We start from the raw sequence: 12,574 nt of genomic DNA, 5'->3' as shown, positions 1-12,574 counted from the left end.
TAAAGGAACCCCAAAGAAGCTCAAAAAACCCAGAGAAGGAAACTGAGTTACCTAATCCAAATAAGAACTGTCACAAATTCTTTTTTTCCAGGGTTGGAGAGTTTAAAATTCAACTAGGCATTTATTCTCAAGGAATCTTGCCTCCTCCCACCTGTAGACGCAGGATTCTTACTCTTTTCAAAAAGCCAGATTCTACCCAATCCTATGACAGACTCAGAGGAGAACCTTATAAAATCATAATCCACCAGACTTTACTGGCTTGAGAGGATCTCATTCTCTGCAGGGTCCCAATGAAATGCCCAAGGGGTCTCACCAATTTTTTCTAATTTTTTCCTGACTGTCCCTCATTTTGTTAAGAATACTCCTTCAAGGGAGGAGTTGTAACAGAAGTGTTGCAAGGGTCAGTGTTGAAAAATTACCCATGCATATGTATTGTCAATAAAAAGCTATAATAATAATAAAAAAAGAATACTCCCTCAAAAAAGCCAACTATACTGTATTCTTGCGAGTTCCTTGTTTCATTGTAAGGAGTGTGATATTCTGAAGTTTCCCTAGTCTATGCAAGACTGCTATAAGAATTCATTAGTTGCAATCATTTGTTTATATGGTGCTTTAAAAGTTTGCAGAGCATTTTACAAGTATTACATTTCATTTTATCCTCATACTAGCCCTGGGAGACAGGTTTACTGTCATTTTTCAGGTAAGCAAACAGACATTCAGAGGTTCACTGATTTATCCAAGCTAGTGAAGTTCTTGAGGCCAGAAAAAGGTAAGTGATTATGCATGAAAAGAAAAGCAAAAGGATACACTTTCATCAGGTATTTTGTGACACTATCCAATGATTAAGCACCCCCTCAATCAAAGGCACTGTACTAAGCTACCTACTGACAGAATTTAGATCATACTGCCAAGGAAGAGTTCCACCTTATGTGTATTTTTAGCATTTTAGCTCAGAGACAGTAAAGCTGACCAAGTTTATTTTCTAATTCCCAGGTCTCCCTGGTTATCCTGAGTGCTAACATTACCATGTCAGGGAAGGCTTAGTTCCCCTTCTAAAGAAATATTTTTCTCTTCATTCTTTCCTCCATTACACTGGGAGCTTTCTGAAAGCAGTTATGGTTTTTACTAGTCTCACTAAGCGATTAGCACTGTGCCTGACACATAGTAGCTATTTAATAAATGGTTGTTAACTGTGTTCTGCGGTGTCTAAAAAATGATTCCTTTGTTCTTACAGAGAAAAAGAATAGGAACATTTATTAAACACCTACTGTGTGCCGGACACTGTGCTGGGCACTAGGGAGGCAAAGAAAAGCAAATGACAGTCCCGCCTTCGTGGAACTTATGGGAGAGAAAATATGCAAACAAATATAGACATAGCACATTACCGTTTCAAGGAAAGCCAAGGATGAGAGGGGAAAAAAAAGAAAAAGAAAAACCCAACCCTATTAGGGATCTCCAAAGAGGGGAAGTCTTTCTCTTACCTTAACTTCATCCAGTTCTTCGCTGTGGTTTGGAGCAGGGGCCAGAAGCCCGGGCTGCCTCCCTAGGCTGTGGGGAGCCCTCTCTAAATTTCTCTTTCAAGAGCAAAAGCAAGCCCCCAGCAGAAAGCTTAATGACCTTTCATCCAGGTGATCTTTAGCCTATAGCAAAGGGTAGGAGGGAAGAAGGAAGGAATTTTCTTTGCTTTTCCCAGCCCTCCCCCTCTGTGCCTCCACCCAAGCAAGCTGGCTGGCCTGGGGGTGAGCTGGCCACATCTGGCTCATTCTCATTCTTGCATGTCTAAACTCTAACTGGAGCCAGCTCTGTGAGGCCTGTTGTAAATGGTGACAAAAATGGGCCAAGCCCGGCCTGGCCAACCTGCTCCGACGGCTCACACTGGGAGGACTTTTATCCTTCTCATGCCCTCCACCCTGACATTGCCCTTTCCCAGGGAATTACAGTCTTATACAATCAATAACACATCACTTGGCTCAGGAAAATGAAAGATCTGGGGAATGAGATAGCAGATTTGAAGGTAACCACAACTGTGGAAGTGATATTCCCGAAACATAGTCTATCCAAGCCATTCCCTGGCTCAAAAAGCTCGATTGGCTCCCTCCCACGCAACTAAATTAAAATTCCTCCGCTTGGCATTTAATGTCTTTCGCCATCTTGCTCCAGCCTGCTTTTCCAATGGGAGGGCTGAAGAAAGGCCCCAGGTCTAGTCTTCCAATGAGCCTAAACGATATCTACAATCTCTTCCAAAGACAGAGCTCCAATACAAGAAAGACAGGTATTGAAATGGCCCCTTCAACCAATGTGGGCTCTGAGATGGGATGGGGAGGGAAAGCCCCAAGTTGGATATTAAAAATTCACTAAAATGATTCATATAAAGCACTCAGTAAAGTTCTGTGACCTTTCAGCTCTAAACACAGTGGATAACTAAGAAGAAAATAAGCATTTATTAAGCACCTACCGTTTTCTAGGGACTGTGCTAAGTGCTACGTGTAATACCTCATTTTATCCTCACAGCCATCCTGGGAGATAGGGGTTTATCTTATAGTTGAAGAATATGAAACAGACCAGTTTAATGACTCACCCAGGACTACTTAGCTAGAAAGTATCTGGGGGTGGATTTAAACTCAGGTCTTCCTTTCTTCAGGTCTAGCACTCTATCCATTGAGCCAATGCTAGTTGCTTGATTTTTATTTCCGATTTTGAAATCCAATGAGTCTTTTGTTGTTGTTGTTGTTCGGTCATATCAGTCCTGTTCAACTCTTTGTGATCCATTTGACTTTCATTGGCAGAGATACTGGGAGTGGGTTTGCCATTTCCTTTTATAAGTGAGGAAACTGAGGCAAACAGTTAAGTGACTTTCTGACCACAGCTAGAAAATGATTGAGATCAGATTTGAACTCAGATCTTCCTGGCTACAGACCCAGGCATGATTTTATTCACTAAGATTATTACATGAGAGAATCATTCTGAGTTAATTAAAGTCCCTCTTAACCTGGAGCCCTCTCAGTTTTTCTCATACTAAGTATTCTATAATCTAGTGACAATGACCTTATTGCTTTTGCTTGCAGGAGTCTCCATTTGAACCTATGCCTAGAATTGTTTCTCTCTTTTATATCCACCTCCTCATTTCCTGGCTATTTCAAGTCTAATCTACAATGCCAGCTTCCACAACAAGCCCTTCCCAATCCTCTTTGGTACTAAAGCCTTCCTTCTGATGATTATCTACAATCCATCCTATATATAACTTATTTGTACACCATTATATATATTGTCTTTCCCATTGGTTCGACTAAGTTTCCTGGGAACAGGATTATTTTTGTTTTACTTTCTTTATCTCCCCATTGCTTAGAATCATCCTGGCACTTAGTAAATGCTTAAAAACATATATATTGATTTGAATTACTTGGGATATAAATTTTAATTTACTTAGATACTTTTGTATGTCATAAGTATTGTCTCTAAAACACCATCTTTATTGCTTTAATAATTTTCATTACTGGGCTATTGCTATAGCCCAGCCTCTGGTCTCTCTCCTCTCTATTCTCCATCTAGTGGCCAAATGGATGGTTCTGAATACACATCAGAGTATTTTCACTATCTTACTCACTCTTTGAATATCTTCCTTTTAAAATTTAGAATCCACAGTCTGTAATAACTTCAATCTCCACAGGATGGCTCCCACCTTCCTTTCTAGTCATTGTTACATGGCATTCCCCTTCATAGACACTAGACTGCCAGCTATTTCTCCTACAAGACATTCTGTCTCCTGTCTCCATGAACCATAGGTAGTACAGGTACTCAGATTCATTCTCCTTCTTCCACTGGCAGGTCTGGTTCCAAGGAAACAGCTCCCTATTTCTCCCCCTCAAGATTCAAAGGAGTAACTTGAGGAGATGGAGGGAATTTTTTTCTACCAGTAGTCTTCCATATCTGGAATGCACTTCTTCCTTATTTCCATTCTCATAATCCTTAAAGTTCTTCAAAGCACAACTCAGGTGCCCCCTCCTATATATGACCTTTCCTGATTAGTTGCTAATATTTTTCCCTTTCTTGAAATTATGAAGTAGAAACAATGTTGACTAAAGGATTATTGGTTAGAGCACCACTCTAGGAATGAGGAAGATCTAGTGTTAAAGTCCTGCTTCTGGTATATAATAGCTAAATTACCATGGTCCAGTTACTTGCATATATTAGCAGCTCCAAGCAACACTGAGATTGCAAAATGCAAAAAAGATTGCATTTGTAGAGGGAGATTCCTTATCTGGAATTCCCTGCTCCAGTGAAATTACTTGTGTAATTCAAAAATAATATAAAACATTTGCTTCTCTGCACACATTATAGGGCAGCTAGGTGGTGCATGGGATAGAGCATTGAGCTTCAAGTCAGGAAGATGAGTGAAATCTGGCCTCATCTTTACCAAGAAAACTCAAATGGGCTCATGAAGAGTCAGACAAGACTGAAGTGACCAAAAAAAAAAAAAAAAAAACCAAACCCAAATCCATATATTGTATGCCTTCCATCAATCAATAAGCAATTATTGAGCTCCTATTTATTATGTGCCAGGAAAATGAAAATTCCTTAAAGGCAAAAGTCGCTTTATTTATCTTTGTATATCTGGTATCCATCACAGTAACTTTGTGAATAGAAGACCCTTAACAAATTCTGTTTGTTATCAAACATATTTCTGTCCATCAACCATCACTTTGAAAACTGGCCTTGATGATTTGATCAGAGGATCGTGGTATTTGACTAGTTTCCACAAATATCAAGACAACTGAGTAAAAACTAAAATGATACTTTTCAGTAAAGGAGCACCTTATCTGAAACTGAAGTGAATGTTCACAATTCTTTCATTTGTCTAGAACCAAACTAATGTTCCTAACAATGGACCATGTTTAATACTAAATATGCTGCTCCTGATAAAAAAAACTAGTTTACTTACAGAATGTTTCATTGGAATATGTTGAGATAATAATCACATGTAAAGGCTACATTTAGATATGAATTAGGGCATTTTGCTGTACAGGAGAAATAAGATAAAGGGAATTAGAATAGCAGAACCAGAAAGGAAAGAGGGCTTATAACTTGTTTGCCTTTGGGCAAAGCATATAACTTCCCTAGGAATCAGTTTCTTTATCTGTAAAATGGAAGAATAGAACAAAATGTTCTCCAAGTTCTTTTATATGTCTTAAATTCCTTGATTTATACCAATAATAACTTGACAGGTAGTATTTACATAGTTCTTTGAGGTTCCAATCTGAGGAACAAATAAGCTTTTTATAAAGGCACTTGCTACCCAGCACTTTTTGACACTATATAAATTTGAATTGCCTCCCCACTTCTTTTCCATATGTTATTTCACTTGATCCTCATTTATTAAATGAGCTTTTATTAAGCACCTACTAAGTTCCAGGCACTAGATTTGTACTGGGGATACAAAGAAACATGAAAGACCTCCTCTCAGGGAAGTCAAATCTAATGGGGGAGATACAATTCCTGATATTCAAATGAGCTATATTCAGGATAAATTGTAGGAAATCCGCAGAAAGAAGAAACTAGCACTGGGGGAATTGGGAAGGCTTCTTATAGAAGGTGGGAATTTAGCTGGGACTTGAAAGAAACCAAGGAAGTTAGGGTGAGGAGGAAAAGAATTCCTTACTACCACTAGTGAAGTAGATTCTTTCACAGATGAGGACATTGAGATTGAGACAGAATTTATTTCTGATTCCATGGGGAAATCAGAGGCAAACTGCCAATTAGGGTTGATTAAACACTTGTCTTTCCAGGATTCTTATTAAGGATTTTAATGTGCTGAGGAATTTCTTGGCACTTAGGTTCATGAAAGGATGAGACTTATAGTTATCTTCTGGCTCTTGGAGAATGGAAATTAACTAAAATTTGAGAGCTTCCTTTGTACCATATCCTTGTACCTGGGATTAGGAAGAGATTTTGCATAAGCACATGCCTCAACTGTGCTGAATCATTTTACAGAATGTCATCAGAAGCACATAACCTTTCAAAAAATAAAGCTGGTAGTAAGTAAAATAAAAGTTGTCTCTGCCTGAAAATGCTTGCAAGTTTAATTAAAAGAATAACACAAATCTAATGAAAAATCAAAACCTTATCTTCTTAAACTAAGCTATTGAGCTTGGAAATGAAATAGTGAAAGAAAAAGTTAGTGTGGAAAAGGATTAGTTATTTTTAAGAAGAATATCTGAAAATTAAGCTATTTAAGAATATCTAGATGATAATCCTTGATTTTATGACTGAGATTATTTGCTAATAATCTATCAATTGGAAATCTTTTTTTAATTGCTTTTTATTTTTCAAAAAACATGCAAAGATAGTTACAAACCTTGTGTTCCAAATTTTTCTCCCTCTTTCCTTTACCCCCTCAATATATGTTAAATATGTGTAATTCTTCTATATATATTTCCACAATTATCAAGCTACACAAAAAGAATCAGATCAAAAGGGGAAAAAATGAGAAAGAAAAAAACAAGCAAGAAAACAACAACAAAGGTGAAAATACTATGTTGTGATCCACATTCAGTGCCCACAGTCCTCTCTTTATGCAGATGGCTCTCTCCATCACAAGTCTATTGGAATTGGCCTGAATCCCCCCATTCTTGAAAAGAGCCTCCTCCATCACAATTGTTGGTGTATTCAATGTTCTTTTGGTTCTACTCACTTCACTTAATATCCACTCAAAGAAGTCTCTCCAGGCCTTTCTGAAATCATTCTGCTGATCATTTCTTATAGAACAATAATATTACATAACTTTCATATACCTTAACTTATTCTATCATTCTCCAACTAATGGGCATCCACTCAGTTATCAGTTCCTTACCACTACAAAAAGGGCTGCTACATTTTTGCACATGTGGGTCCTTTTCTCTTTTTAATGATCTCTTTGGGATTCAGACTCAGTAGAGACACATCAGCTAGAAATCTGCTACACCCCTTCTTCTTAATAACTCTACTATCCATTATTATAGACTCAAAATTTAGAAGGACATTGAAAGTCTTAATCTCTTTATTTCACAGATGAGAAAGCTGAAAATCCAGAGAACTTAAGTCAATCAACTGAGATTTCTTGTTGTTTATCAGCCCTGTCAGACTCCTCATGATCCTATTTGAGATTTTCTCAGCAAAAATCCTGGACTGATTTGCCATTTTCTTCACCAGTTCATTTTACAGATGAGGAAATTGAGACAAATAGGGTCATACAGTTAGTATCTGAGAATTAGGTCTTCATGACTCCAAAATCAGTGCTATCCACTTAGCCACCTGACTACCTCTTATCTAAAGGATAAAGTGTCCAAGAAGGAAAAAAAAAAAAAAAAAAAAAAGGAATAAAGTGTCCAAAAGTCTTAATCCCATTTTAAGCTATTAAAATTAAAAATTTTAAGGATTTCTAGGATAACCTGTATTTTTTTTATTTGTTCTAAACATTCTTCCAAGACAGCCTAGTGCATAAGAGGCATTTAATAAATATCCACTGGATTGAACTGAATTCAACAAGAGTCATCATGGTGTTGTGTAGTTAGAGAATTGTACTTGGAATCCATCAGGTTTTGTGTGACTCTCAGCAAAGCATTTAATTTCTTTCTTCTTCAGTCAACTCATCTCTGTAATGCAAAGTTAGATTCCATAGCCTTTTTAAGGTGCTTTATCTCTAAGATTTCGATCCTTTGGTCAACTGTTAAATGATTCTAATCCTAAAGAAATTCAAAGACACCAATAGTTTCAGACTTCAGAGTTTTCCATGGACTCCTTTAAGCACTATCCCTAATTTATCCAAGCTGAAATTACAATCATTTTACTTTCATACAGATTACTATTTTAGCCATATAAAAATAGCTAATAATAGCTCACATTTATATAGCACTTTTTACTATGGGCCAGGTACTATTTTAAGCATTTTATAATTATTATCTCATTTGATCCTCACAACTGAGGATAAATAGGTAGGTGACTTTCCCAAATTCATCCAGATTCATCAGGCCATATTGGTCTGGGACCAAATTTGAACTTGAAAAGATAAGTCTTTCTGACTCCAACCTTGATATTCTACCCACTGTCCCATTTAGCTGTATTTAAAATACTTGTAGGTACTAAAATCTCAATATCACTATCCCAACCCAGGATCTGGTCCTGGCAACCAAATCTTCTTCTTTTATCTATCCTCCATGGGAATGGAAACAATGAGAAAAGAAATCATCTCAGAATCCTAATAGTGCAAAGGCCTCCAGTTTGTTCCCTGCCCTTTAAGGTTCCCCACACCCTGTTCTCCACAAATATGATGAGATTAATGAAACGCACTGACAGGGAGCACACACAGTTCATCTCTCAGGACACTGAGATTGTTATTGTCAGTAGGTGTGGGGAGTGACGGGAAAATCTTGTTCACACTCACTGTCCACTTTCTTCTAAATAGAAGTGAATACTCACAGGAAAGAGTAGAATGATTACCAATTTACAATTAGTTACAAATGAGCAAAGAGGTAAATCGACTTCCTAAAACAACACAGAGAGTAATGATGCAGAATTTGAGAGACTAGTTCTGAGGTCCTTGAGTTCTTTAGCCCAAAAGCCTTCCATCAGTTCACAATTAATTAGAAAGAAGGAAGGGGTCACTTGCAGGTTTAAAGGAAGTGGGGGGGGGGGGAAGGGGGAGAAGAAAAAATGGAAGGAAGAAATAAGTTATGAGCAAAGCTATAACTAAGAAAACAGTACAAGTGCCCTCAAGTCAACTTTATAATTCTTGAAAGAAATGTAAATTGAAAAATTGAAAAAATTGAAAAAAACTTGAAACAAATGTAAATTAGGATCAATCAGCAGGAAAAGAGAGGGAGTTAGTTTCTGTAATATCTCACAGATGGATAATGTTAACAATTTTGTTGTTGCTCAGTCATCTCCAAATCTTCATGACTCCATTTGGTTGGTTGTTGTTTTTTTTTTTTTTTTTTTTTTTTTTTTTGGGGGGGGGGGGGAGGTTTACAAAGATACCAAAATGGTTTGCTATTTCCATCTGCTCATTTTACGGATGAGAAAATTGAGTCCTATTTCTTAAGCCAGATTTGAATTCCCGAAGACACATCTTCCTGATTCTAGGTTCAGCACTCTTATCTATTGGAACACTTAACTTCCTCTTACTCTTGCTAATTTGGTAGCAAAGCTTCATTCTATGTTGGTCAAGATGTGCATGAATTAAATCACTTGACTCTCAGGTGTCCTTGAATGAAGGCACAAAGTTATAAATTGCTTTGGTCAAATAACAATTTGGCCCCAAACAACTCCTTGGTCACACCGACTTTCCTTTCCAAGTATATGGACTAAAACTGAAAAAATAAAAGTAGCTAATTTGTTTTCATGAATGCATTTGGTTTTTGCCATAACACCTTACCTTAAAATTACTTTCTGGGAACTCAGACTAGTATTTACCAAACAACAGACCGATCTGACCCCAAACATAACAGCGCCAATAGAAATATCTTCCACAAAAGGATAAAATAGAAATAAGTGTAGTTCTGAAATGTGGAAATTTAATCATCACAATTACCCCCAGAGGGGGCTTCCAACACCCATTAGTTGCTTTGTTGTTCACTTGTGTATGATTCTTTAAGACCCCATTTGGGTTTTCTTGGCAAAGATATGGAGCATTTACCAGCAAAGTTAGGTTTTGAATAAAAGTCCTCTAAATTCAATATTTCTGCTTTCTGATAACCAGATTCGCTGAATTCAGAGAATTTCCTCACCCAAAACAAGTCCCCAAAGCAATTTCTGGGATCTCATGGTTGGTGACAATAACCATGTCACCAGAAAGAGTACCACACTGGTGAAATCTCGGAATACTAGAGTTATTATCTTATTCTATGAGTTTCCTCTCTCTGCCCTCTCTTCCCTGCATTTTTTTCCTTTTTTATCAAAGTGTTTAATTTAGTTGCTCTTTTAGACATTTAATTCTTAAAAATGGTGTTCTAGATTCCAAAAGATTGAGGCAATCTCTTCAGATAATCAGACAAGTACCTCAATGGGGGAATGATGGGACCAGTAGGTATCAGCTCTAAAGCTACTTGTTAAATTTTTAGCAGAAGCATTTACACATCAGAGAAGGCAATTGCTATAAATCAGTGTTTCATTTACTATCTTCTTGATTGTCCAGATTTTAAAAAGTGATTGGGGAATAAGGGTGTGGAAGGCAGCTAAGGGGCACAGTGGATAAAGCACTAACCCTGGAATCAGGAGGGCCTGAGTTCAAATTCAGCTTCAGTGACCCTGGGCTAGTTATTTAACCTCATTGCCTAAAAACAAAATAAAACAAAAAGTGATAAGGGAAAAAAATGGTTAATAATGTAGATTGAATTTAAAAGTATGTAAGAGTGTATTCTTTCCCCTACTCCAGTCCTCAGGGTGTCAGATCTTAATAAACCCTGACCTCTTTGAGCCAAAGCAGTATTATGGGCCAACATTATGATGACAAAATATTGTTATGTCATTTGTAGCAGTTACAAAGCCCACACATACATAGTCTCACTAAACCTTTTAAAAAACTCTCAAAGAAAGGAAGGAAAGTGTTATTTCCATTTTCAAGATCCTAGGAAAGGATCCTAGTACAACCCACTAATGAGGAAGTAGAGGTCCAAAAGGAAAGTGGCTTTGACATCACAAGACTGTTTTTTTGGGCATCTTTGAATCTTTTTATATCATATCTAGAGCTCTTAGTATATCACACTGCTTTGGGGGTAAATAGGAGGAAAGGAATATGGTATGGCAAAAAAAGAAAATCCCACATTTGGACCCAGATATTCCCAAGTTTAAATCTTGATTCAGTTATTTACTACCTTAGTGACTCTAGGCAAATTATTTCCCCTCAATAGATTTTGGTTTTCCCATTTTTATGATGAGGAGGGGGAGGTAAAGCATATGATCTCTAAGGTCATGACTAAGCTCTTAGTTCTGTGTTTCTGCTCATTAGAAAAATTATTGCCATAATGTGGATTAGTTGAAAAAACTCAGGATTATTGGACTGAGGAAGAAAGGATTTAGGAGATATGCAGGATAGCTACTCAATTAGAGCTGTCCAAGAGTGGAATGAGCTTTCTTAGAGCATAGTGAGCTCCTATCAGAGGAGACTTTCAGTTAGAAGTTGAATAGTCCCCTGTTGAGGATGTCACAGGTAGGATTTGTCTAAAGATGTGTGCTGGACTAGGTGACCTCTGAGGTTCTGTCCTATTCTAATTATATGAAGTTTATGAGAACTCTGGAATGCTGGGACAGCTTGGACTTTAGACATATCTAACAAAGTGATGTAAACACATAGCTAAAACAAAGTACCGCGGAGAGGCACAGAACAAAAAGATAGGTGACGTCCAAGCCAGAACATAAATTCCTTAATGTGGGGGGAGGGAGGGAGGGAGGATTATTAGCTTATTAGCTTATTCCTTTGTTTCAACTCTTTCCAACCTTCCAGCTTTCACAAAAACAAGTACCATTGTCATAAGGGGACTCAAATGAAAATATGAAGAGATCGGGATAAAGCAGTCAGGGGACTACTTAGGAGGGAAAAATACAGTCAGCATACAAGTTCTACTGAAATTGAGAAGTCAACACCATTTTATCACCCTGAACTCATTTACTGAGGGACAAAGGATCATCATCTCTATTTTATAACTGTAGAGTTATAAGAGTTAATGAGGCTCAAGGAGATTAAGAGACTTTCTCAACACCCTATGGCTTGCAAATATTTTGAATTGAGTCTCCAAGCCTAGCCTTCTTTCCAAAAAAGAATAGAAATTACCAGTTACCATAATGGCTCACATTGTGATTATATAATTAGTTTATAATTATTAGCTTATAATTAATATGAAAGTATTGGTTCCCTAACTATAGGGGAAGGCAGTATGAGGTTGCACTCCTTCAGGCAATAAGAAGAAGAAGAAGAAATCTGTAACTGAAAATTTTTGTAGTCTGGATTTGAAATCAGAGACCTGGGTTCAAAACCTGACTCTGGAGCTGATTATCTATATGACCTTAGAAAAATTGCTCAACTCTTTAGGTCTTGTTTTCCTTCACTTTTTTTTTTTTTTATCTAATGCAATTTGGAGTTAAGTCACTTGCCCAGGGTCACAGAGCTAGGAAATATTAAGTTTCTGAAGTCTGATTTGAACTCAGGACCTCCTGACTTCAGAGCTTGTGCTCTATTTACTGTGCTATCTAGCTGCCCCCCTCCCTCACTTCTTAATTGAGAGAGTTGGACTAGATAATTTATTAGGTCCCTTTTTGCTCTAAAATTCTATTATTTAATAGGGCAGGTTTGTGGCTGGGCAATACCAAGCCATCTAACCCTAAAACTTTTAATGCAGTAAGAAACCTAGAGATCACCAAGTCCACTCCTTTTACAATTGAGGAAACCGAGGGTAAGAGAAGCTAATTTCCCTAAGTCAACACAGGAAGTTAAAGGTTGAGATTAGGTCTGGAACTCATTGTCTCCTGAGTTATTACACTCTCTTCCTCTTGAAATTATTTGGCACACTTTTTGAATTTACTTAATATGTATATTTTGTTTCTTTCC

This window comes from Antechinus flavipes, chromosome 5 (assembly GCF_016432865.1).
Source record: "Antechinus flavipes isolate AdamAnt ecotype Samford, QLD, Australia chromosome 5, AdamAnt_v2, whole genome shotgun sequence".
Lineage (NCBI taxonomy): Eukaryota > Metazoa > Chordata > Mammalia > Dasyuromorphia > Dasyuridae > Antechinus > Antechinus flavipes.
This window is presented reverse-complemented; position numbering follows the sequence as displayed.